At 33.6% G+C, this 26724-nt stretch overlaps 1 long non-coding RNA gene across 1 annotated transcript in view; it reads left to right on the top strand.

The window, feature by feature from the left end:
* Positions 1 to 26724, top strand: part of LOC125353772 — a 581800-nt gene that overhangs the window by 275317 nt on the left and 279759 nt on the right. The window contains exon 5 of the long non-coding RNA XR_007211352.1: positions 3636 to 3682. This is a non-coding gene — a long non-coding RNA (uncharacterized LOC125353772). The remainder of the gene's footprint in view (positions 1 to 3635; positions 3683 to 26724) is intronic.

Genomic DNA, 26724 nt, shown 5'->3' with positions numbered 1-26724 from the left:
ACAGTTAGTGGTTTAAAGACCCCTTTTAATAGCATACTTCAATTTTTATATCTATTCTGCAAGACGGAAGTTTGAAAACATCATGGCTTTCCTGGGTCCTTTGTGCAGCCTTGTGAAGCCAGCATTAAGGCAATAGCAGTGTTGTGCCCCTTTCTGGAGGCTGAAAAGACAGAACAGTTTCTATGTGATATTGATGATAGGCTTTGGGTACTGTCCAGGGTGGTGTTTGATCTTAAATGCTGCTCATACTCTTTCTTATTCTTCCATATCACCACCTAAATTTAATAACTACACAGTGGAGTTGTATGGGTAAACAGTTTTTAATTTGTCAACATTTTGGGGGATTTATTTCAAACCTGAAATTCCTTGCTCTGCTTTATAAAGTTAAATTTCCAAGTCGCTATCTAAATAAACTAGAATGGAAACCCCTAATTTTGTTTTTCACTTCTCCTTCTCCCTAACAGAATTTCTATGTTTTATCTAACTATGGAACAAGTGAGTTTGTGTTTGAGACACAACCATGTGCTTACTAGATGGACTAAATTATTTGACATTCTCTCTGGCAAAGAACATGCATTCAATAAATGTTAACTAATTTGTTGTTTGGAACCAACCTACTAAGGTAGTAAGAAACATACAGTAAATGCATATTTATATGTCCCCTAAATCTAAAAAGAATAATGAGCACATTCGTTCAATGAAAATACTCATTAAAATAGTACTAGTACGATGAATCAATATCACCTGGAGATGTTAAGAAAATATATTTTCTGAAATCACTCTCCCTTGTGTGATAAAACAAGACCTTATGGTTCAATTTTGTTTATTGTTAAGACAAGAATATAATTACAAGAATCAAATGAGGTGATACATGAAAAATATCAGTTCATTGCTTAGCATGTACTGTGCATATTAAAATTATTCTTTCCTCTTTAAGTATATCCCAGTGCACTCCTCTGGCTTGGAATTTGCCTTAGGAAACTAACAAGTCCAATGCTTTTAATAAGAATGAGTGAGTGGCTTATATTCTATCTAATCAATGTAATAATGTCAGTAAAACAAATAAAGATGCCCTTTGGATTTATTGTGAATATCTACATATTCACTTTCAAATGTAGATAAGTATTCTAGATATGGCTAGAGGCCATAAATCTCCTCATGTGCTTTTTATATTGAAGTTCTATTATTCACTTAAAAGAATCAATTTAATATTGCAAATATGAGGCACAGTACTTGCAGGAGTAATCTCACATCTGACAGTGCTAAAACAAATTAAAAAGAAATAGTTATTTCTTCATGACAAAGCAAAAGCTTAAAGTGTGACTTTACTTCCTTAATAATAAAATGGTAATAACAATTAAAAATTTAAATTTGTGGTTCTAGGACATTTATTCCACAACAATAGTATTTAGCTTCAATCCAACATTGAATCTAACAGCTAAAACATTTTATTTAATCAAAACTACATTTGCTATACCTCTTGACAACAGGTAAAGTCACTATGAATATTTGTGGTAAGGAAATTTTGAATCTTAAGATGTAGATTCCTGGAAGACAATTTTCTTCAATAAGTACCAAGGAAAAGAAGAAATCATTTTATAAGCTTTCTTCCTGAAGGCATGTTGAAAACAAAGCGATAATTGAGAAATGGGTTTGGGAGATTCACAAAGATATGCTATGTGGTTTGGGACTTAGAAACAGTAGAAAAAGCCCTATCAACTTTGGGAATAGGGAGACATGGGGCAATGGCCAGAAATGACAAAGAAACACACATCTTTGGTGGCATTCAAAGCCCTGCCCCTACTAAGCTTGGTCATTTTGAGCAAGAAGCCTGTGTGTCATTGTTCAGGATTAAATGATGCCCGTGCATTTCAATTAGCAGAATAAGAACTGCTAATGTTGTATATATAGACGTGTGTACTGGTGATACCTTATTGCATTTCTCAAGTTGTTCTTTTTAGTATAAAATTCACTTTCATATTAATTTCTCTTAGTAATTCAATGCTCTTAATTACATTCCACAAGTGGTAGTAGGGATTCCATTTAGTGCTTTCCACTTGATAGACAGACATTCTATCATTTGAGCCAGGCCATTTTTTGTATTGATTAGTTTCAAGGAAGGGTTTCTATTTCTGCCTGTCTCTGTCTCCTGTTGTCTGTCTGTCTGACTGGCTGGCTGGCTTTCTCTCACCCCCTCACCCCCCTTCTCTCTTTCCCCTGGGATTGACCTGGGCTGTGTTTCTCTGACTTGTGCTTTCCCTTGTCACTTGGGATGATAAGTGTGGGACAATGCATCCAAACATTATGCTTTCCCTTTACTTAGCCATTAGTTGAGGTGATGTCTTATGAACTATTATGTCCCAACGAGTCTTTAATGCCAATGCCCTCATTTCCCTCTCCCAAGTAGCTAGGTTTACAGGCTAGTACCACCATTCCCAGTTAAATATTCTTTTGTCAGAGAATGGTGCAGTATATTGTTTCCTTTTATATTGGAAGCAACCCGTTGAAACAATTGCATACATAGATAGGTAAACAAAGTATAACCTCTAACATAATATTGGCTTTAATTCTCTGACTAGATTGAAGCCATTATGTATTCTCTTTTTTTAAGTTCTATTTTAATTAAATAGAGATCAAATAGTAGAGTACCTTCTTAGTGGCCCTTACGCATACATTTTCTGAAGTTTACAAGTACTGTAAATTTCTTCATTATGGACAAACATTAAACCTCCAGTTTTTTAAATTTTGTTCATATAAAACAGTATCTACCTAGATTAAAGAAAATTTAAGAGCTTAGAAATGTTCCTTGAGGGCTGAGAATATGGCCTATAGTGGCAAGAGAGCTTGCTTCATATACATGAAGCCCTAGGTTTGATTCCTCAGCACCACATATATAGAAAAGGCCAGAAGTGGCGGCTCAAGTCGGCCGAGTGCTAGCCTTGAGCAGAAAGAAGCCAGGAACAGTGCTCAGGCCCTGATTTCAAGCCCTAGGACTGGGAAAAAATTTTAAAAAGAAAGGAATGTTCCTTGAGGTATTAGTACCACTGAATCAAAATAGTAAAACTTTTGGAAAAATACTGCAGCTATTAAATAAAGTTGAATGACGATAATCAATTTACAATATAAAGACAATATTTTATTATGCAAAATACCTTCAATAATTTAGGATATTTGATGAATATAATGATACATAAAGTTATAGGAATGATAATCATGTGTGCACACATATATATGTATATATTTATGAATGTGTGTATTATTGATATTGCAGAATGACTAAAACAGAGAAATCTCTCTAAAGTAACATACAAAATGCAATATATTAGCATTTGTATCATCTAATGTATTTCTATCAAACAAAAAGCAAGGAAGTCATAAAGGTTTTCTGCTTTCCTATCATAGGTAGCAAAAAGTCCTCATTAGTTGCCCAAATTAATCTTATATTATAACAATTTGATGTGAGCAGAGTTATGCTGTATCTGACAAATATAGTTTTCAAAACTTTAAGTTAAATATACATTATTTTCACATATGATAAATTTTCTCTTAATATTGGGTCACTAACATTTAACAAGGTTTGAATTAATTTTTAAATTCTAGTATTAAAAGAATGTTTGTGGTTCTATTTTTTCTAGGTCTCAGGGTGGTGAACGTTTTTGAATTCAAAACCTGTGAGCTTGTGGTAAGTTTATAATTAATATGCATAATTTTAGAGCTATTTTGTTTTTATTACCTATTTGAAAGTCTCTAACATTTAAGATAATGAAAATTCTGGTAATTCATTTGATAGTTTACCACATATGTTGAAACATGTGATATTTTCTGTCAAACTGCTTATGTTCTTGTATAGATTATAGTCACATAGTTATTTGATAGAGTTCTTGATAGAGTTCTAAGTGAATTTGAAGACATTGTATAGAAAGGTAAGGAAAAGGACCACAAAAAAAACAGTTCTTTGGACATGAATGACAATTTTATATATTAAATTTTTCATAGGGAGAACTAGTTGATGTCAATGAATAGAGGCAATGAGTTATTGAAAGTGAAACTTATTTTATCACCTGTCAAGATTTATCAATTGGGTTTCTTTATTAAAGCCTAATGTTTGAGTCTTAAGGAGTTGAAAGTAAAGTATATACCTATGGAAGTAAAATAAAAAGAAGCAAATGGTGACTTCTGTGGCACATTTAAGACATTATTTTTAGTTTCAGTAGTTGCATTAATTTAATAAGTGGTAAAAATGTGAATCTGAATTAACCTAAGCAATTCATTAGTATGGAATGTGTGTTACATTATTGAAATGATTTTAATTTCAAAGACATTTAGAAGATTGTAGACAGAAACTACTATTAGGAATTTTGAGATGTACTTTTTAAATTACATTTTTAGAAACACTCTATGTAATTATTGAAAATGAATGTTATATGGAAGAAAGGGCATATCAGATTCCTTCATGTTACCAGGAGAATCTGTTGATAATACATTTTGATGATTTATTTGAATGCATGTAGAGTAATAATTTCATCCCCAAGTGCTTGTACATTTTTAGGTTGTAAGTTATATTTTACAAATGGAGTTGGAATTTTTTTCAAACATCATTTCAACTATTCATATCTGTATTGGATAAGATGGGTAGGAGTAAAAAAGGCTACAGTAAGATAACCCATCCATTTTGTTTTTTAAAAATGTATTTTCTTACTTTTATCTGACTAGGATGTGATTTGCAATTCGTATTCCTGGTGGACACCACATTGGGAGTAGAAATAAAATTGGATGGTGGAAATTTGAAGGGTTCTTTAAAGTGAATGTCCTGGTCAATGTAGGATAATTTGGGTCTTAATGTGGAAGGTATTAGTACCTCAACATTTTGTGGATTTCATTTATTTATATACATATAAAATCTAATTCTCACCAGTCCTGAGAATTTATAAACAAGTTTATAGTTAAGTCTGGGAAGATTATGGAAGAAAGCAAAGACTTGTGCTGAAGAGCTCAGGGACAGTGCCCAGGCCCAGAGTTCAAACCCCACAACAGAAAACAACAACAACAAAAAAAAAACCCTGTGGAAAAATAATAGCAAGGCTATTCCTGATTACAGGAAAAGATTGTGAGTTAAAAAAATGAATATCAATGAGAAAACAATGGCCAACTAACATGACCTCCGACTGCATAACTAAGGCAAATATAAAGTGACATCTGGTTATACAATATTAGAGATTTGTCATTATTTACATCCTTTGGCAATATTATATTCTGACCTGTTTTCTGGGAAAATTTACCTGGAAAAAGTGACCTTTGAGATTTTTGTCTGTTAAAATGACGGTAACTCTTCCGAAGCAATATGAACAGTTCTATGATTCCATAATAAAGTAACCTGAATATTACTTTTAAGGGAAATAGTGATCATAGATCAATCACCCTTCAGCTCATCTGAATATTGTCTAGCATAACCCTGACTATAGTTTCAGATCAGCAGGCAGTGAGTGGCCATGATAAATTGTTTCAAAAATTTGCTAATAATTATGTGTCTTCTCATTCAAGAATTCCTCTTTACTCCTGACTACTATAATCTGTATTGGTTAGAGAAGAAAATTTATATGATAGAAGCATGAAAATTAGAATGTACCTCTGAGCTTTTAACTATCAACCTATCAGTTACTGTTCAACCTTGATTTAACTAAGCTGAGTACACTTATTTGAAATGATTTGTTGCATTTTAAGATCACATAATTTATAAGTTGACTTTGATAGAAAAATATTGCAAAAGTGCAAATATATCCACTTTGATGTAAGTTACCATAGATTATTTATTATCCATCCAATCTTGTCAATTACATTAGATATATTACCATTATGAGCACTCCATTATATTAAACATATTTTAAGAGTACAAGTCTTTACATTAATTTTGCTATTCAAAAGGCAAATATATTTTACATTCACAAAGGTAAATATACTTTAGAATTAAGTTGAGAAATCTCTGCTGTTAAAATTAAGCTTGTGCACAATTTAGTCCCAAAAGAAATTATCATAAAAATCTATAAGGGTATCAGTAAGAATTTCTCAAAAATTTTTCCTGAAAACCAAATATTTACCTTCAGTGTGTAAGTGCAGGGCTGGGGCAGGGCAATAACCGGTATCATTTTTAAAGGAATTGAAATAATGTAGAAGGAGGGGAAACGTTAAGGATTCTGCATTAAATTTGTTGTTATCCCTGGTAAAAGACATTTGATCAATTCATTAATTATTGTTCTGATGATAGATCTCTATTATGCTAATTCTTGATATTAGGTTAGGGTGGGGAGTGCCTGTGCATGTTTATGAATGTATTCATGAAAGAAAATAAGAAAGGAAGAACTTACAGATAGTTTAAAATTTATTGCAGCCTTTTGGGGCTCTCCCTTGCCAGTGTTCTCACCTCTACCCTCAATATACCAAACAGAAGCATAGGTAGGGCTGGGAATGTGGTTCAGTGGTAGAGTGCTTGCCTAGCATAAATGGAGCCCTGGATTTGATTCCTCAGCACCACATAAACAGACAAACCCAGAACTGGTGTTGTGGCCCAAGTGATAGAATGCTAGCCTTGAGCAATAAGAAGCTAAGGACAGTGCTCAGGCCCTGAGTCCAAGCCCCAGGACTGGCGGAAAAAAAAAAAAAAAAAAAAAAAAAGAGGAATAAGAAGCATATGTAAAACATTGGACAAGCCATAAATTCTCTGAAGAACTATAATGTGGGGACAGGGCTAGTTTTGTTTTTAAAGGGTAGATGTCTGTAATTATCTTTAGGTCTTAGCTATAAATCAATGAGTTTACATGAGGTTTACTAAACCCTTAAAAATACAATATGTAAAAATGATAGCCAAGACAGAATTCTTATTTGGATATGCAAATGATATGCATTACTAAGGCATTAAAATCTACTAGTCTCTTACTGTAACTAATATTTATAGTATAAATGTTTATGTTCAAATAAAAATCTTTAAGATATTTGTCTTAATATTTGTGAGAGGTTTTAACATATCTTATCAATAAGATTCCCTTTCCATGTGTATAGAGTTGGTGTGTCTGCTAGACTAGAAAGCTGTTAGTGGAGTTGTCATGCTAGGAGCTACATTTCATAGACAGCATGTTTGAAATAGAACAAAAAAGAGATTTATCATTGTGAATATTGATTTTTTCCTAATTTCCCAAATGTATTTTTCAAAATTGGTGATAATTTTACATATGCATTTATCTGTATACTCAAATAGTTTATATCAATCTAATTATTGAAATATGATCATTCCTTCAAATTGTTCATAAATATTTTGTTTGTGAGTCACTGGTTCTTAACAGTATCAGTCAGTGAAGATGTAAGTTGTTCTACAGATTTCAAACCAGACAGGTATATATGAAATAATATATTTGAAAAGACTTTCTGTGCGGATTGTTTGAATACTAGACATGAGTCACAGGTACCAAATTGCTTAGTGTCTTTTTATGTTTGGGAATACATTTGTAAATAATATGTGCATAATGAACTAAAAAAGAATTTATGTATTGTGAAGAACACATAGCTGAAAGACCTGATAGCAGTCATTTTCTATGCACAGAATAATGACAAGTAAACTGTGTGTATGAAGGTGCCATACAGTGAACTAAAGACTGAACATCTGTGGCATTTACTGTGGTGCACTGGTTAGTGAAGTGGAAGGGAAAATATGCTATCAAGTCAATTATATATGATTATAACCTGCAACCAAAAAACATTTTGTTAGGGAAAATATAAAAAATCAGGATTCTGAATCTATTTCTATTGAATGTATAAATAAACATAAACATATGTATTTCTTACATCATTAAAGGGTTAAAAAAGTCATGTTGATCCATTGTAAGTTGAGGACCATGTTGTACAGCAAAACTACTTTTTCTTGGGCTGGGGATATAGCCTAGTGGCAAGAGTGCCTGCCTCGGATACACGAGGCCCTAGGTTCGATTCCCCAGCACCACATATACAGAAAATGGCCAGAAGCGGCGCTGTGGCTCAAGTGGCAGAGTGCTAGCCTTGAGCGGGAAGAAGCAAGGGACAGTGCTCAGGCCCAGAGTCCAAGGCCCAGGACTGGCCAAAAAAAAAAAAACTACTTTTTCTTTTTTAAGTTTTTATTATAAAACTGATGTACAGAGAGGTTACAGTTTCATACGTTAGGCATTGGATACATTTCTTGTACTGTTTGTTACCTTGTCCCTCATACCCCCCTCCCCCCTCCCTCTTTCCCCCCCTGAGGTGTTCAGTTCACTTACACCATATAGTTTTGCAAGTATTGATTTGTTGTTGTTTCTCTTATTTTACCCTTTGTCTCTCAATTTTGGTATTCCCTTTCAATTTCCTAATTCTAATACCAGTATACACGGTTTCCAATATACTCAGATAAGATTACAGAGATAGTGTAGATACAATCACAAGAAGGTGATACAAGAACATCATCAACAGTATAAACTACAGATACACATGGGATGTTGAAAGTAGTTACAACTGTGATATAACAATCATTTCCATAAAATGGAGTTCATTTCACTTAGCATCATCTTATGTCAAAACTACTTTTTCTTTTGAGTAAAATGTCCCTTTATATTACATGGCGAACAAAGTTTTAACTACTTAGTTATCATGAGTCAAATTTTCTTACTGGGAGTTCACTTAAAATTACCATTCAATATGAAAAATCAGAAGTTTTCATTCCCAACACCTAAAAGTATGCTTAGAATGAATGACTTCTCTCTTGAATGTCAAAAATTCCTTTTAGTTAATGACATCCTAAGAATTTTATTGTAATTCATCTTTGAAAAATGTGAGCAAAAAAGTTTTCACACACACACACACACACACACACACACACACACACTCCCATCGTGTTTATGGTGCCCTTCCCTTGTAATATCACTTTCCAATTTTCCCTGTCACACATGCTTGCCTGCCAGAATACTGCCATTTTGAGACATAACTAATGCCTTAAATGAAATTAGTATTTTAAAAGAAAAGAATTCAGGTGTGATATTTCTCACAAATATTTAGTTTAGCAGAAAACATTTTCAGAATACATTTCAAATTTTATTTAAATACTTCGATGTCTCATTTTAATAAAGAAAAGTGAATCTGATATGACAGTGGGATTAACTAATACATTCCAAGTTATCCAGTGGAAAATAAAACTGGTCATTCGGACACATTAGTAGTTGTTAACAAATGAATCATGATTCCTGAATTCAACTCCATTCTTGAAATCCTCCTATGAATTTTATGCATATATTTTGTACCTTTGACCTCTACTCTCATAAAATCAGCTCAATAGGGAAGCTGATTATGTAAAATATGACCTGATTATGGAAAATATAATTTGATTATGTATGACGACATAATCTTTGAAAACAATGATGTTATTGCATAGATGTTGAAAATGCAATTCTACATCTGATGGGATATTTCAATTGATATTTATGGAAGGCTGGTTCAATGGTGTTTACTTGCCATGAACTACTTCTTCTAAATGTTTTACCCTGTATACACAGAGATTATCGTCTCTTCACACCTTTGGGTACATTGTTCCTATCTGACTAGCCCCTATATATTTCAGATTAAATAAATTACCCACCTGTGAATCCCCTGGGCTTAACTTTTAATACTTACTCTGTATTACTTCCACCCTTTATCTTGCTTCCCCTCTGTTCCCAACATGTCAGAAACAAGTAATTTAGTTGCTAAAGCCTTTCCATTTGTCCACAGGCAAACTTATCAACTTCTATAAAAATGCCCATGTGTTATCTTGTTCCTTATTTGATATAACATGGATATGTAGGAAAATCAAGATTAGACATTTGTTGATGTGACTGGTTGATAACCAGGTGATAGGAAAAGCAGTAAATGTATTGGGGGGAAAAGAGCTTTAGAGTCTATTTAAGCTTTCTAAAGCCTTTCAGTAGAATATAGTTAATTCTGGTAGCAGTGAAATAGAGGGAATTCCATTGTAAAGCTGAGCAGACTTCAACCTCTAATATGTCAGCTTTACATGACACATTATTAATAAACTGCCACTGTTATCACTTGATCGTAATCTCTGGTTACTGCATTTTTTTGAACTTGAAACCCAAATGTAATTTTTAAAGTAATCTCTATCTTATGAATACCAGTTTCTTCTCTCAAATGGCCATTTTGCCCTCTACTTTTTTTATAAATTATTGTAGCATTTAATTAATGGCTTCATTTTACAATGCTAATATATAATAAAAATCACTAGAAGATTAAGAGTGAGTGCCCATAAATAGATACAAACAGGTTATTATTCCTGTTGTCATTTTATGATGATAAACACAAGAGGAATCATTGTTGATGAAAAACATCCATGTTGAACTAGGTGCCATGATGTTTACCTTACAAAAGGAAAAAAAAATCCTGAAAAATCTATTTTCTCAATTAATTTCCGCCAGTGTCTCCCATTCCTCCTTTTGCATTGCCACTCTAGTTGTTGATTTCCTTTCTTTATTTCCCAGGCTTTCTTCAGTTCACTGTAGCATCTGTAAGTGCCAGACGCTGGACTCTATGGGAAACAGTTAACAGTTAACAGTTAACTAACAGGTTTGGTTTACAGTTCTGGTGATCTTGTAGGGTCTAATGTCATTCTCCACCTACTCAAAAGTCATCACCAATCAAATGATTTATATTTTCTTTGAAGATATATATATTACATATTTACACACATATATGTAGGTGTATATGTAATATTTAAATATACTAATGTATATACACACGTATATACACACATACACATACATGCATATATAATAACTGGCATATATATGTATGTGTCTATCTCTCTCTCTCTCTCTCTCTATCTATCTATCTGTCTGTCTCTCTGTCTGTCTGTCTGTCTATTCCTTATAGCAACCTTAAAGTTCCCCAGTGGGATAGCACATAGCTTCTTTGCATTCGGATGTGATGACCAGCTTTAAGGGAAAGGATTTGAGCACAGTATCACAGAGATGTTAGCACTGGTAAAACCTGTACACTCAGTAGGGGAGTTGAAAGCAGGTTTATTACTACATTGTATAAATTAAACCTTTAATTTAAACAATTGCTTAGTAGTTGGGCAAAGCAGGAAATAGGAGCTATTCTCAGCTTGAAAGTGAATCATATTTACTAGGTACTATTGCACAAAATAGCATGATTTTATTCAAATAAAATGATGTTCTTTTCTTTAAGATGAAATTTAAAGATGAGTATGCAGAACATTTGTGTAACACAGGAAACCTGATTGTGCTTATACTTAATTATGTGATCTCACAGTGCTGATTTATTTTTTAGGTCCTCATTTGGTCAAACAGGAAACAAAGAGGATATGGCACTGTAAATTCTGAGTCCTTTTTGCTTTAAATTTAATTATTCTATTGTCTCAATTGTGATGCTTTTGCTCACAAGACAAAACAAAGTAATCTATTTAGTCTCCTTGGAAGGTTCATTATCATACAAACAAGAAGTTAAGCAGTTGTAGAAGTCCAGACAGGATTCACTGACATCACCAAAGACCTACATGCTGCCCACCTTTGTTTTCTGTATCCTGTCATAAGTTTATTCTTTGCCAGCTTTCTCCAGAGTTAACTATGCCTCCTGTGGTTTGAGTTTCATATCTAAATAGAACCTACCAAGTAGACACTTTCTTTCACTGTTCAAATTAAGGAAACTACTAGGAGAATTTCATCTACTGGTTCCCTACCAGCAAACATCCATTCCCTTATGTCGTTTTGATCAAATGTGTCCTCTGTCATAGGCTCCTAACTGAAGGAACTGAATCAGTGGTTTAGACCAATACGCACAGAGAAGGGTGGTCAGCTCCAGAAGCAAGAAAGTACAAATGGCTCCGAGCCAGCAAACAGCCTTATCTGTTAAACTCATTCTGCTTAGGTGATATTGAGTATTTGTATTTTCCACAAGGACATAATAGATAAACTGAGAACCTACTTTTAAGGAAAAGTCTTCAGGGATAATTAAATATAATTAAACAAATGACTGCTTACTCAGTAAAAAATAATCTTGTTGTTTTTATTCATATTCCTTCTCAAATTTTTTTCAACTACTACTCATTTAAGTTATGACTAAAGTTTTTCATAGTAAAGAATTTCTGGGGCTGGGAATATGGACTAATGGCTCTGGGTTCAATTCCTCAGCACCACAAAGAAAAGGCCAGAAGTGGCTCTATGGCTCAAGTGGCAGAATGCTAGCCTTGAGCAAAAAGAAGCCAGGGACAGTGCTCAGGCCCTGAGTTCAAGCCCCAGGACAGGCAAAAAAAAAAAAAAAAAAAAAAAAGAAGAAGAAGAAGAATTTCTTCTTCAGTAATGTTGCTCTGTTGCAATCCATGACCAACTGCAAACAAATTCAGACCATAGTCATTTTTAATATGCTGCCTTTACCATTGCTATTCTTTTCCAAAATATAACAAGCATAACCCTAAACCTCTAACCTATGCCTTTGTCCAATATGACTGACTCTCACATCTTTTGTAGAAAAAGAGTCATATTTCCTTTATTCATGCAAGTTTCAGCTCAGCTTTCACTTCCCCTGTGAAATGTTTCAACAGTCCTCAGATCTTCCATATGTTCTTTCGGTGTCCCCTGTGCTCCCACTATGATACCATTTGAGCAGTTGCTTTTATGGTTTTGTATCCACTAGATGACCCCTGCTTTTCATTGTTGTTGTTGTCTGTTTGTTTGTCTCTACCAATTAAGCCCAAGTCCTCACCCTTGTTCAGCGTGCTTGTTTGTCTGGTGCTCTACCACTAAAGCCACACCTCCAGCCCTATTTTTTGCTATTGATTTTGAGATGGAGTCTAGTGGATTTTTCTGCCTAGGCTACCTCCAAATTATGATGCTCTGTATCTCATCTATTTGTAACTAGGATAGCAGATGTTAGCCACCAGTACCCATGAAGCCAGTGTTTCTTTCTTAGTCTTGAACTCTGTCATAACTGGTGTAAGGCAAGATTTATTTTGTGTTTCCTTCAGTTTGATCTGAATAATAGGATGGTGATAGATCAATATGTGTAATCAAAGTAAACACCAGGGCATATCATTTTTATTTTCAAAAAAGAGAAATAGTATCCAGAAATGCTCAATATTTTTCCTTATGTGTCAAAATGTTTCTTTACCTCCCCTTAAACTACAGACTTATGTAGAAATAAATGACCTCACTATAAGTGTAAATTTTCTCTTAAATCCGATGTTTAATATTTTTAACTCCTGAAAGCTTTATATTGTATAGTTATTATTGTTTCAAAACCATGGTAAATACATTTTACTTTATTTTATTTTATTTATTTTACTCCAGGGTTTATGGGTGACATTGATCAAAATGAATTGTACTCATAAATTATCATGTTGAGTTAAAACTCCATTGTATAACTACTAAAAGAGAAACAAAAATAATAAAAAATAAAATGTGTTTGGAATAATATGATGATTATGCATCATTGTGTAAATCCATTTGTTATACAGGGAGAATCACCTTGTGTTTCGTGATACTCTAGGCAAACCACTATGAGCTAACAAAGGGCTCTCATTATCTTTTCAAAAATTAGACTTAGAGACTAGAAATAGTCTGTGAGATATAAAATTGTGCCCACAACACAAAAAGAAATTGTAATGCACTTGTATTATTTATTTGTATATTAAACAAATAAAATATGTGTGGTTGTACATATTATGATTTGCCTTTATACATTGTTATATTTTGAAAGCTTAACAAGTGCAAGTCATTTTCTCCTCCTTATGGGTATGCATATAAACAGCCCATAAGCCTGTGAAATGTAACAGTTGTTTGCTTTCTATTGTCCATTTATTAATGTAATTAGTAGAGTATGATTCTAAATAAGCTCTGGAAAGAAAAAATATGCCAACATGAAATTACTAGAGACGAAAATCCAAAACTTCAGGGGAGAAAAAATAAACCAGCCCCAACAGCATAATGTTTGTGCTGTCACAAATCAGGAAGCAGCCAATAAATGATTCATCGTATGTCCATCATGGCATATTTATAAATTCATCTGACATTTCTGGCCTATGAGAGAAAGAAAAAATGAAATTATAGATTTCCTACTATAGATGACACCATCAAGGAAAGGACTTAGGGAGGGTTGTTTGGTCATTTTCGTTTATCACTTTTCTCTCCATTCCATCCTGACAGCTCACACACATAAGGTCTTCAAATGTTAAGAAGCAGGGCCAGAGTTTAATGTTCTTTTCTATTTTCAACAAGGGCATTTGATGGTTTCCATAATTACACAAAATGAATAATATATATAGTTTCTGGGAATGTGCTATGAAAAAATTGGAAAAAGTTATTTTACAAATAGACAGCTGTTTTTCACATTTGTATTTGAAACACAGGCTTTCTTAGGTTTTAAAAGTTTCTTTATTATAAAAGCTTAGCAGCATGAAGAATGAAAAGAAAAGAAAAATGTGAAAATGAAAAGCAAAAACGTCATTTGCAGTGTATCACAACTCGGGTTTTGACTCAAAAGTGTGGAGATGGAGAGAATATCTAAGCTTTCTTTCAAGGTCTTGTGCGGGCATGATGATTCATAATAACTTCTGTGTGTGTGTGTGTGTGTGTGTGTGTGTGTGTGTCTAAACACTTATTCAGTTCAAGAAGATTCTGTGTTTCATTTATCTTTTATATTTTATGGTCATCAATATAGATTCCACTTTACAAAATTATTTAGTAACATTTCTGCTAAGTCTTGGTACTTAATAACTATTGTACTTCTGTGTTTTGAACTTGAAGTTATATATAACTAAGATACTAACTAAGATCTTGAGATCTATGGAATCTGACTGTCATTCAAACTGTTACTAAGCACTACTAAATTGTTACTAAGTAGTACTGTCATGTGGAAGTTAGCACAGCTAAACATCTGTTCATCAGTCTTGGTGAGAAAAATTCAATCAAAATGGGAAACATAATTTAAAAAATTGAAATGTTTATTAAGAGCAAAAGTGTACCAAGAGAGAGCATGATGGCTGCTTAGTCAGAGAATTAGTGTAGTGTGCTCCTCAGCAAAGCAGGGTACCTGTTGTGTAGTCTCTAGCCAAGACTTTGGGTGTCTTGGTACCAAAATGTAATTGTAGAGTCATCCCTCTTTGCCATCCATGTATATGCACTGGATGAAGGCTCTGTTCTGCTTGCTAACACCCTGGTTTTAGCAACTTGGTAAGTTTGTCTGGCTTTAGGCATTTTGTAAGCGTCTTTATTAGAACTTTGATTAGAGTCTTAGGGAGATAGTTTTTCAGTCTTTCAGTTCCTTGCACAGGTGTACCTTTGCCCTGGTAACCAGGAGTCCAGTGGCTGCCTCAGTATTATCACATTGTTCCCAATAAATCATTCCTAGGTGTAATACTAGGAAAAAACAAAGAGAAGCACCTATTTTCTTCTATTGCATTTCTTCAGAAAGATAAGTATCTTGATTGTTAAAAAGTAAGTATTAAACTGAAAGTGCTAATAAGTCCAAAAAAAAGGAGTTGCTATTTATCGATTAGAGAAACGAAAATAGAGAAATGGGAAATCTTGACTTGCATATTAATTAAGAGACTAGTAATATGGTAACTTTCAAAATTGTATTTGGAAAGTTCTCAGGTCATATGAATCCCAGTATGGACCACAAAGATATTGGTACAAATTGAGTTTAAAATTATTTAAGGGAAGTATAAACTTTAAACCAGTTTCTCAAAAGTTAACGTGCAAGAGAAAAAAAATGTGGCACATCTGTTAGAAAATGTAGATTTGGGGGTTTATTATGAGAAATTCTCATTTACCTGATCAGAATAGGAGTCAGAAATACGAGTCCTCTCCCCATCATTCACTCCCAACTTCTACAGAGAGATGCTCCTTCATCGAGCTCAACATGAAAATGAAACAAATATTCTATCAAAACTGGAGGGCTGGGGATATAGCCTAGTGGCAAGAGTGCCTGCCTCCGATACACGAGGCCCTAGGGTTCGATTCCCCAGCACCACATATACAGAAAACGGCCAGAAGCGGCGCTGTGGCTCAAGTAGCAGAGTGCTAGCCTTGAGCGGGAAGAAGCCAGGGACAGTGTTCAGGCCCTGAGTCCAAGGCCCAGGACTGGCCAAAAAAAAAAAAAAACTGGAGAACCTAGGGAGAGCCCCAAAGTTTGAGACATTGTTTTAAAATTGAGAATGGTAGTGAAAATCCCTAGCAGAGTTTTTCACTAAGGGATTTTCTGGATTCTACCTCAGGTTTCCCAAGGAATAATCTCTAATGTGATTACAATACAGACACGTAAGCTTTTAAAAGTTCAGTATGTGATTCACATAGGCTGTATAGATCACTTTATTAAGTTAATGTCGTTTCAGGAGTCTACCTTCAGGGAAATATCTAAAAGCTTTGATTGCTATGATTTAATCTCTAGGACAAGTTTGTAAACATAAAGAATCCAAGCTCTGACCTATCCTAACACATGAATGTCTCCCATTTGGTTGAGAATGGTTGAGCTAAGTTATGTTGGGGAAAATGCACTTGTGTTGTTGTCTAAGGTCATATGGAGTAAAGCTTAGATGGTCAGGTATCACATGTTTGTTGGTTTTTCCTATGAGCTAATTTTAGTTTTGTAGCATTAAAAAAAAGACACACACACATCAACTATACCAATATATCAACATCATTTTCATGGATTATGACTGGGTATATGGAGAATACATAGGTAAACAAGGAAAAAATAAAAACTATGTCTTCCATATAAAATATCATATTAGAGATATTTCTAGAAACAGGAACTCAGTAATGCCTTGTATTTAATGTTCTATACAAAGAAAACCAGACATATATTCTTGCAGTCTTATACTAAAAATTAAAAAATGAGCCAGTCACTGGTGGCTCACTTCTATAATCCAAGCTACTTAGAAGGCTGAGATATGAGGTTTGTTTTTGGAAGCTAGACAAGGCTGGAAAGCCCATCAGACTCTTAATCTCCAATTAACTACCTAACAAGCTGAAAGTGGATCTGTGTCACAAATGTTAGAGCACTAGCATTGACAAAAAATATGCTCCAGGATAGTGCTTGGGCCCTGAGTTCAAGCCCCCAAGACTGGCATACACACACACAAAGAAATTGAAGTGTGTAGCATTATGCCCTTGTGTCTTTTGGTGAGAATGTTAGAATTGAGATCTGAGTATATAGACTTACAATTCTCTTTTTGGGATAAAATTCCAATCTTTTTTTTTTACTAGGCATAGATGTAAAATAAAAATTTTAATTCAAAACATATAGAGCTATAAGCAAACAACTTAAATTACACTCCCTATTTTGCTGCTAGGCTATATTTTATTGAGTAATTGTGTATACAATTTTTCTAGGCTTGGAATTTGTGACCTTTTTACCTACCATCATCTACCATCATCCCATCTGAGTATCGTAGAACAAAATTTCATTAGATTTAAGTTTGCTGTGTAGTTAAATGTTGTAAATTCCTCTCCAATTCCTTCTCTAGTTTTTAGTATCTTCTTAGAGATTCTTATTTGATGACACTAAAGCAGAATTCTTATGAATCAGGCCTTGCATATTCATTTCATGAGTAATTTTTTCAGGTCCCAAACATCAACCAACATTTTTACATCTCAGGTGGAAAACAATTGTTCATTTGTGTGAGTGTGTGTGTGTGTGCGTGCGCGCGCGTGTGTGTGTGTGATACAGTATATTGCTTTCAAGATATTTAACCCCTACATGGTTTGCTTGATGCACCAATTCTCTCTCCCTCTAGTCATATAAGACATTTATTTTTTTTCCAGAAGAGCTACTACTGTAATAAAAAGACAATAAATCTGTAGGATTAAATAAAATATACAAAACAGAAGCATTTTCCTAGTGTATACTAATAAATAAATATGCAGGTTTTAGTAATGTAGGGGCAGAAGAATGTATTAGTCTCTATTCATTAGTCAGGCATTCACCCATAAAATGCTCATTCTCTGGTGTGTGGACTATAAGAAGCCTCATGCTTATTGGCACAACATTCAAGATTAATCACTCAGTAGAGTTTCCTGTATTCCACAAACCCACATGAGCATAGTGATTGAGTTTGCAATTAATATTTTTGGATACCTGCCCAAAAATGCTTCAAATGGTGGAATACGAAAACTCAAAGGAAAAGTTTGAATTTTAATATTCTATCTCACACCAAACAAATATTCAAACACAGGTACCATATTTCTCAGGTACCCTATTTCCATCAGTCTTCAGCATATTCAGTAATGAAGTCCTACAATATATGGCAGGCACCATATTCATACATAAGCTCTGGTAGAAGAGTTGTGCACTTAGTATTCCTAACTTCCCTCCTCATGCTAACAGGGTCCGATAATCTATAATTAAATACTTGATAAACGGTGATAATTTGTGAGCATTATTTAAATTTTAATCCTAGATGTAATTGCCAAACATATGAAGTGCAAATTTTGTCTCTTATTTCTATTTCTATTTTGTGCCGATGGCTCAAAACTATTAATATGCTGGAAGAAATATTCTATTGTAAACACTGTCAGGTATATTTGGATTAAGTTGGTCATGAGAAAAAAAAATCGTATGCTTTCTTTACTAATCTTGTATTTAGATTAACTGTAGGAAAAGTCCAATTCTTGGAATGCCAATATAGGAAGAATCTACTCTTCTACCTTCTAGTGCTAAAGTTTGGACAATTGTCTTTATTCTTTGAATCTACGTATGTTCCTCTCTTAAATGAGCAAGACCACATATGATATTATTTTAAGAGATGTTCCCAAAGCTTAGAGATACCGGTTTGTGTATGGCCAGAAGAAATGCTACTTAATAAGTGTTAGCAATGAAAATACAATTCTCAATGAGACATCAGAAAATAATAAACTTAGTTTAATCATTCATTTAATAAATATTAAAGGTAACCTACATATGAATCATTTCTTATCACCCAATTAATAGGTATTAAATTTTAATTTGTTTTCTATCAACCAATTGCTTTAAAATAACAGTGTTACAAAGTATATTTCCAGTCTTCAGGTTATTGGTAGTCTTTGCTGCCTTTGCCTCCATGTTAAATAAATAAGAAACTGGATAAATTGTTGAGATACCACAATGCAAATATGGTCCTTGTATCCATAACTCCTTTCATTTTCTGAAATAGAAGAAGACAGTCCACTCAAATTAGCTTTTGAAATCTGACCAAGAGCTCCAGATGTGCTAGTAGTGCCGGCAGAGCTTGTCTGTGATCCGTGTCAGAACCCAGCTGTCAACACGAGAGCACACCTGCCACCGGTTTACCATCAGCAAATGACTTTTCAATTGTATTAGGAAATGAAGCACACGGCAGAATGAAGCATTCACCTTTGAGAAGAACCCATGTTGCAATGTGATTTTGCTCTATAAAAAATGCAGCAATGTCTAGGGATTTCTCGGGTGCTAACCTTCAGATTTGGAATTCCTCATCTTCTCCAGTACTCATTCTGACACATAGAAGGCACTGTCTGAATATTGGCAGATAAATCTCAAAGTATGCTCTTAGCTTGCAGGAGTCCCATTAGAAAGAAATAATTTACACGTCGAAAAAGCCCTGCTATAAATTAGTATTATTTATTTCATAAGCAAAACTAAAATATGAATAGCAAAATTCAGGAACAATGGAGTGGCTTAATTGCTTAGAGTGCTTATCTGACAAGCATGAAGTTCTGACTTCAATCTCCAGTTCCAACATTCATTAGGTAAAATGATTAAATATCCTCTATTTCATAGGATTTTATTGAAATACTATCATTTTTAAAATAGAAAAAATTTAGAGATTTGGAGATTTTGCTTAAATCTTGAGATATAACTAAACTCGGAAAAATTTCATGACAGTTATGATACCACAAGGGTAAAGACTGGAACCCTGTGATTTCAATGTAAAACTGTTTCATTCTTTTTGCATACTTAGTGTATATATTCCATCATTCATGCTTTTGATGTCATGTGTAAGAAATACTTATTTAACCCTAAGTCCCCCACATAGCCTTCTGTGTTTTATTTCCAATAAGATCTATTTTGAATTAAGTTTGTACTCCATTTTACACAGTAAACTAGCTATAAATGTTATTGTTAACTTGTTAATTGATTGCATAAAGTATATATAATAATTAATTATTATTAAATAATTAATATAGGGACATTCCTTCTTCTGATTTTCAAAATTCATATTAGACTCCTTTCTTAGGGTCTAGAAAATCAGCTTCTACTATTGACTACAGTACCTGAGTATACACATATACACACATACAGACACAGACACATATAAATAAAATTTACTTCCAGTTAAGATTTTATTTGCATTGAAGTGAATATTTGTATAAACTTTAATCCATTTTCATACAGTGTAATGACAAATTTAAGTTTATATGCTTGCTACATTGTTTTCAGTTTCTCATAATTACTTGTGATTTCCTGAACTCTCCTTTGTGTTGATTGTACTTTCTATCTGGTTGCATTTTCATTTGATCTGCAAACTTTATCATTCCTTGATGTACATATCTGCTGATACAAATTATGTTTTATTGCATTCAAATATCTTTATTTCAATTTCATTTGTCTAGATGAAAGAATTTTGTATGACTGTTTTTCTTTCATCTTTCAGCACTTGTAAGATATTGTTCCACCGTCTTTGTTTTCTTTTGTTTTGAATTGTTCCAGACAACAGTCAGAAAATTTTTGAGATTATTCTCTTTAATGTAATAAGTATTTTTCCTTGGGCTTCTTTGAAATATTCCTCATTATCTTTCAGTTTTTAACCATTTGCCTACAATGTGCCTCAGGCTTTTTTCCTGATTTGTGTCTAGTTTTGTTTATCATGTGTTAGATTCATTGAGCTCTCTTAGATTTGTATTTTGCACTTGCTATCAATTGGAAAAAACAAGTGAAAGTTTTCTTTCACACATTTCAGTTAAAAGAAGGTTTGTACCTCAAGTGTTCCTACAGATATTGGAGTCATTGCTAGCCCTTTTCCCCCTCTGAATCCATCAGTTGCATATGTGCTGATTATTACATTCTGTTACTTAATCATTTGTTTCTTGGAATATTTTCCACTACTAAGGTTACTTCAAGAATTTTTCATATTAGATTTTTTGGTTTTATTTTTTTCCCATCCAATTCTTTCCTAGTATTCATTGCTTTGCTAACTATCCCTGCCCCTTTGCTATGTCTTCCTTGAAATTATTGATTATCTTACTATGTCATTTTAAGGCCTAAATGAAGACCCCAAGATTTAGCACGTTTCTATTGATTGACCTTTTCTGCATAATGTAGCCCATCTTCTTGGCTTTTAAGTCTTGTGAGTTTTGATTATTATCATTTTTGTGTGTGAATAATTTTATCTTCTTTTAGAAACTGTTCAATTTAATATTGATTGCCAATGAATTTCTTCAATGCAAGAATAATCTTTTGGGCTGGGGATATAGCCTAGTGGCAAGAGTGCCTGCCTCAGATACACGAGGCCCTAGGTTCGATTCCCCAGCACCACATATACAGAAAACGGCCAGAAGCGGCGCTGTGGCTCAAGTGGCAGAGTGCTAGCCTTGAGCGGGAAGAAGCCAGGGACAGTGCTCAGGCCCTGAGTCCAAGGCCCAGGACTGGCCAAAAAAAAAAAAAAAAGAATAATCTTTTGAGGCTGCAGATTATATTTCACTAGAGTGGGCACATAGAACTTCTCACATAGAGCAGAGTAATTTGACTCCTAAGCCCTTGCCTCACTGTCCACTCCCTTTGAACATTGGGATAGTTACAAAGGCCTGAGTTCTGTGAATGACCAGAATGTCAGGTCCTCTCATGAGGCTCTGAGCTGCAGAATCATTGCTCAGGTCACAACTCTCTTATAACTACTCTCGCTTATATCTGAACTCAGCCTGGGGTGGGTTTGGCGGGGGTAGGGGAGGAAGGAATATAAATATATTCCTTGTTCTTTCAATTCCAAGATTATTTGTTCCACAAACACATTGAGTAAATAAGTAGAATTGGATGAGTTTAATGGAAATATGGCCTACTTATCAAGTGTATTTTTTAAATCTTTAAATCTAGAAAATTTAATATCCCATGAATTTTATTTTTAATTACGTTCTCTGAGCCTGGAGGGGGAGGAGGAGCTTTGTTAGGCATATCTCAATTTGCATTTCTTTTTCTTTCTTTTTTTTTTTTTTTCAAGACAGAGTCTCAGGAGACTGATGTTGAACTCATAGACCTTCAGCTTATATCTCCATATTTCTTAGTATATGTTCTAAAGAAATTTATGTGATTTTTTATCTTGAAAAGGTAAAGAAGAAAGTGAAATAAAATGAACTAGAAGATACAGATGTTTGCATTTCCTGGGTTCTGAGGATTTCCTACTGGAAATTAAAAATAATGTAGCTACCCAAATAACTCTATGTCTTAAATGAGAAACTCAGAAGGATATAAAATTTTAAGAATCATCAAATGGGTTGAATATGTTATAAATAACAAAGTATCCTTATCATATAGCTATCCTAGGACAAGCAGTATAAGGTTGTAACAACTATGACCTACTTAGCCATTGCTGTCTGAGTCAGCCAGTTACTGAAATAAGTACTTTATACGTATTTATTTATTCCAACATAGATCCTATTATTGTTCATTTTCCAGATGGGGGTTCAGAGATATCAACAAAGCCATTTTCTCCTAATTAAGTTCTGTCCTTGAAACCTAATTAGAAATTTATTGAATCTATATTATAAACTCTCATCTCACTACCTTTGCAATATACTTCCATAATTGACTGGTGCTTATGTGTTTTTAGTGAGGAACATTGTTTTCTAATATCTCCATCATATTTATTTGAATTATACATATCCTATTAATTAAAGTTTCATATTTTCATTGCAGATTAGATAAAACTAGAGGACAGTACAGTATTTAGCACTGAATACAATAAAAGTGACCTGTTATTATTGCTTTCTGTGAACACAGAAGCTACTAGAAAAATGCAAAATATTTCATATTCACATATTGCTACTAGTAATTTATATAAGAAGTGGTTTTTGTGTAATATGAGGATAGAACAAACACCAAATAAAACATGGATAGTATCAAAGAGTTGAATAGATTGTATTAGAAAATCATACAAATAACGAATGACATTAAAACTGAGGAAAACAAAGAACTAAATTTTTCTAAAAGGGAAATTATGAAGTACAATTAATTAGAACAGGAAAATGAAATAGAAAAGAAAATAATATAGTAGAAATACGTAAGATTCTTTGACACAGGAAAGAATTGAGGTTTAATTACCATTCAAAATAAAATAGGAAGTTGTGGCTAATACTACAGAGTAAGGAAAAGAAATAAATGTTACAAGACAGGGAAGAAAGCACTAAAACTATAGCTGCTTCAGATAATATACTCTTCTTTGTTAAACATTAAAATAAATCTCAAATCATAAGGAATCCCATCAGATCACATACAGTTATTTTGTATAAAAGCCATTTTTTACCCCAACATTCCAATGAACAAGCGGAATTTGAAACTAAAAACGAATTGCCAGGCATATTAACAATTCAAAGGATATATATTCTTAGATATAAACTTACAAAATATGAACAATGTCTATATCAGGAACCATGTATAATTCTAATAAAAGAATAAAAACAGACTAAGTAAATGGAAACATACCACATGCTAATGGAGAAGAGAATATATTTATGATGTTAGATCTTCCCAAATTTATCAGCCCAAATCAAATTCTCAGCAATTTTTTCATAATGACAAATGGCTATAAAGTTTATGTAGAGAATAGACAATTGAATATTGAAGAAGAAAAATGAGATTGGAGAACAGACAATAAACTGGTTAATATTGAAAACAATAGACAAAAATCTCCATAAAACAAGGTTCCCATGACTCACACCTGTAATCTTACCTACTCAGGATGTAGAGATTTGGAGACAGGTCCAAAGCCAGCTCAGGCAGACACGTTCATGAGATTCTTATTTTCAAATAATCAGGAAAAACATGAACTTGAGATTTAGCTCAAGTGGTAGAGTGGCAGCTATAACTATGTATTTGACAAAGCAGCCAAAGCAAGACAATGGAGCAATGATAGTCTTTACAATAAATGCAACAATTGTTGTTAGAACAGCAAGATGCCACAACACAAAGTAAAATTAATATAAACATAGACCTAACTTCCTTTACAAAACAAATCTAAGGGAACTCAAAAGGGACTGTACACATGAACTAATTTGTTGAATTATAACTTATTTGTGTAACTACTTAACAGTAATAAAAATATAGTGTAAAATAGCTAAAACACAGCCACAAAGCTCTTAGAAGATCATATATATATATATATATAGACAAAATCCCAGATGACTTATATTTTGACAATGGCTTTTTAGGTACAGCATAAACTCTATAACTCATGAAAGAAATACTTGATAAGGTATCTTTTCATAAAATTTTAAAAAAATGAATTTTCTACACTATGAAAGACTTTCAAACATTAACAAAAAGTAGAAACCACAGAATAGGAGAAATATTTGCAAGACACATTTTATAAACCTATATTATCAAAATACACTATGCCTGTAGACTTTTAAGCGACATCTCATTGAAAATGTAGACTTATAAGGTACTGATGGCTCATGGCTGTAATCCTAGCTACTTAGCTGAGATCTGAGGGTTGGGGTTCAAAGCCAGCCCAGGCTGGGAAGTCCAAGAGACTCTTATCTCCAATTCACCATCAGAAAACCATAAGTGGAGCTATGACTCAAACATGTAGAGCGATAGCCTTGAGCAAAAAGAGCTAGTGCCCAGGCCCTGAGTTAAAGCCTACAGTTCCAAATAATTAAATAATATACACACAAGCATTTAAAATATTTTTCATATTATATGTCATCCATAAGATGCAAAGAAATATAATAAAGAGCCAGGATTGTTGGCCTTGTAATGCTAGCATATCTGTTGGAGACTATCGATTAATTAGGTGCCTGGACTACATAGCAAGACTCTCTTAGATAAAACAAAGCAAAACAAAACAAGAGCACAAGCAAGAACAACAAAGAATATCTATGTACCCATCCTTACATCTCTATTAGCATACCGCAAAACTGGAAAACTGACATCATGTTGGAAAGATGTGAAATAAAATGAATTTTCACTCACTGCTGGTGAGAATGTAAACTTGTACAGTCACTTTGGGACATTTGGAAATATGTGTTGAATAAAATGTATTTTAAGATAAGGGAACTTAAACTGTTCAATTGATTAAAATTGCACAAATAGTTTCTTCTCACAGAGTTGACTGCAGATAAAAATTTTGGAGAAAAAGTAGTGAAATATGCAGGTGCAAACAAATTGAAGTACTGTTTAAGAAGAAACAGTTTGGTATGAAATAGTGCCTCTGAATTCTTACCATTTATCCATGGGTTTAATTCAAAGCAAGGTTACTTTAAAATATATCACAGAGATATAAGCAGTAGCATAGATGTATTTCCTACAAGAGGACAGATTAGGTCTAGTTTTATGAAATTTGGAATTGCTTGCAAAATTGAAGGTAGACAGATTTTAATCTGACAGTCACTTGATAAAAGTTTAACTCAACGTAAATGTATTAAAAGCTCTGGGAAATGGTACTGTCTATTGATATACATTCAATAAACACAAATGGCTGGAAAATAGCTACATATATACTTTTCTGGATTCCACCAAAGACATTACTTTGATATTTTAAAGGGAATAGGTTTTTTAGAAAAATTGAAATCCATGCCCTAACATAAATGGTATAACAAAAAAGTAACCCATCATCAAAATTATTTTATTCTCTGCATTGTTGTTTTGTTGTAGTTGTTTGTTTCCAATGATGTATAATATTTGTTTTATTTTTTTCTTTCATCTTGGGCCTACTGGTCCTAGTAGTTAGACCCTGGGATTTGAATATTCTAAGCAAATAAATTTTATTTTTATTAGGTACCATTTACTAAATGCACACCATTAAATAGACTGCAATTTGGGAAAATAAGTAAATCATTGATTTTTTTTTTAGATTCTTTTGCCTCACTCTGGGTTAATTTGACTCTTAGAGACTTTAGCTACATTCTTCAGAATCTTAAGGTCATCGAGGTGAAATTTTACATCTGTTTCAAATGTCTCTTCTGTCCAGTCTTAGATATCACCTTTATAAAAATCTAATATATTAGCTGTGAATGTGGCTTTGTAGTAGAATGCTTGCCTAGCATGTATGAAACCCTGGGGTTTAGTCCTCAGTACCACATACACAGAAAAAGCCTGAAGTAGGGGGCTGGGAATCTGGCTTAGCAACAGAGTGCTCACCTTGCATGCATGAAGCCCTGGATTTGATTCTTCAGCACCACATAAACAGAAAAAGCCAGAAGTGGCACTGTGGGTCAAATGATAGAGTGCTAGCTTTGAGGGGAAAAAAGGAAGCCAGGGACAGTGCTTAGGCACTGAGTCCAAGCCCCGGGAATGGTAAAAAAAAAAAATTAAATAAATAAATAAATAAATAAAAACAGTAGTGCTGTGACTTAAGAGGTAGAGTGCAAGCCTTGAGAAAAAGAAGGTCAGGGATGGTGCCCAGACCCTGAGTTCAAGTCCCAGTACTGGCAAAAGAAAAAGAAACTAATATACATCCTATACAGTATCTCATGATTCCTTGCCCTGTTAACA

The sequence above is a fragment of the Perognathus longimembris genome, chromosome 1 (genome assembly GCF_023159225.1).
Source record: "Perognathus longimembris pacificus isolate PPM17 chromosome 1, ASM2315922v1, whole genome shotgun sequence".
Taxonomy (NCBI): Eukaryota; Metazoa; Chordata; class Mammalia; order Rodentia; family Heteromyidae; genus Perognathus; species Perognathus longimembris.
Note: the sequence above shows the minus strand (reverse complement) of the source record. Positions and strands in the feature narration are given on the sequence as shown.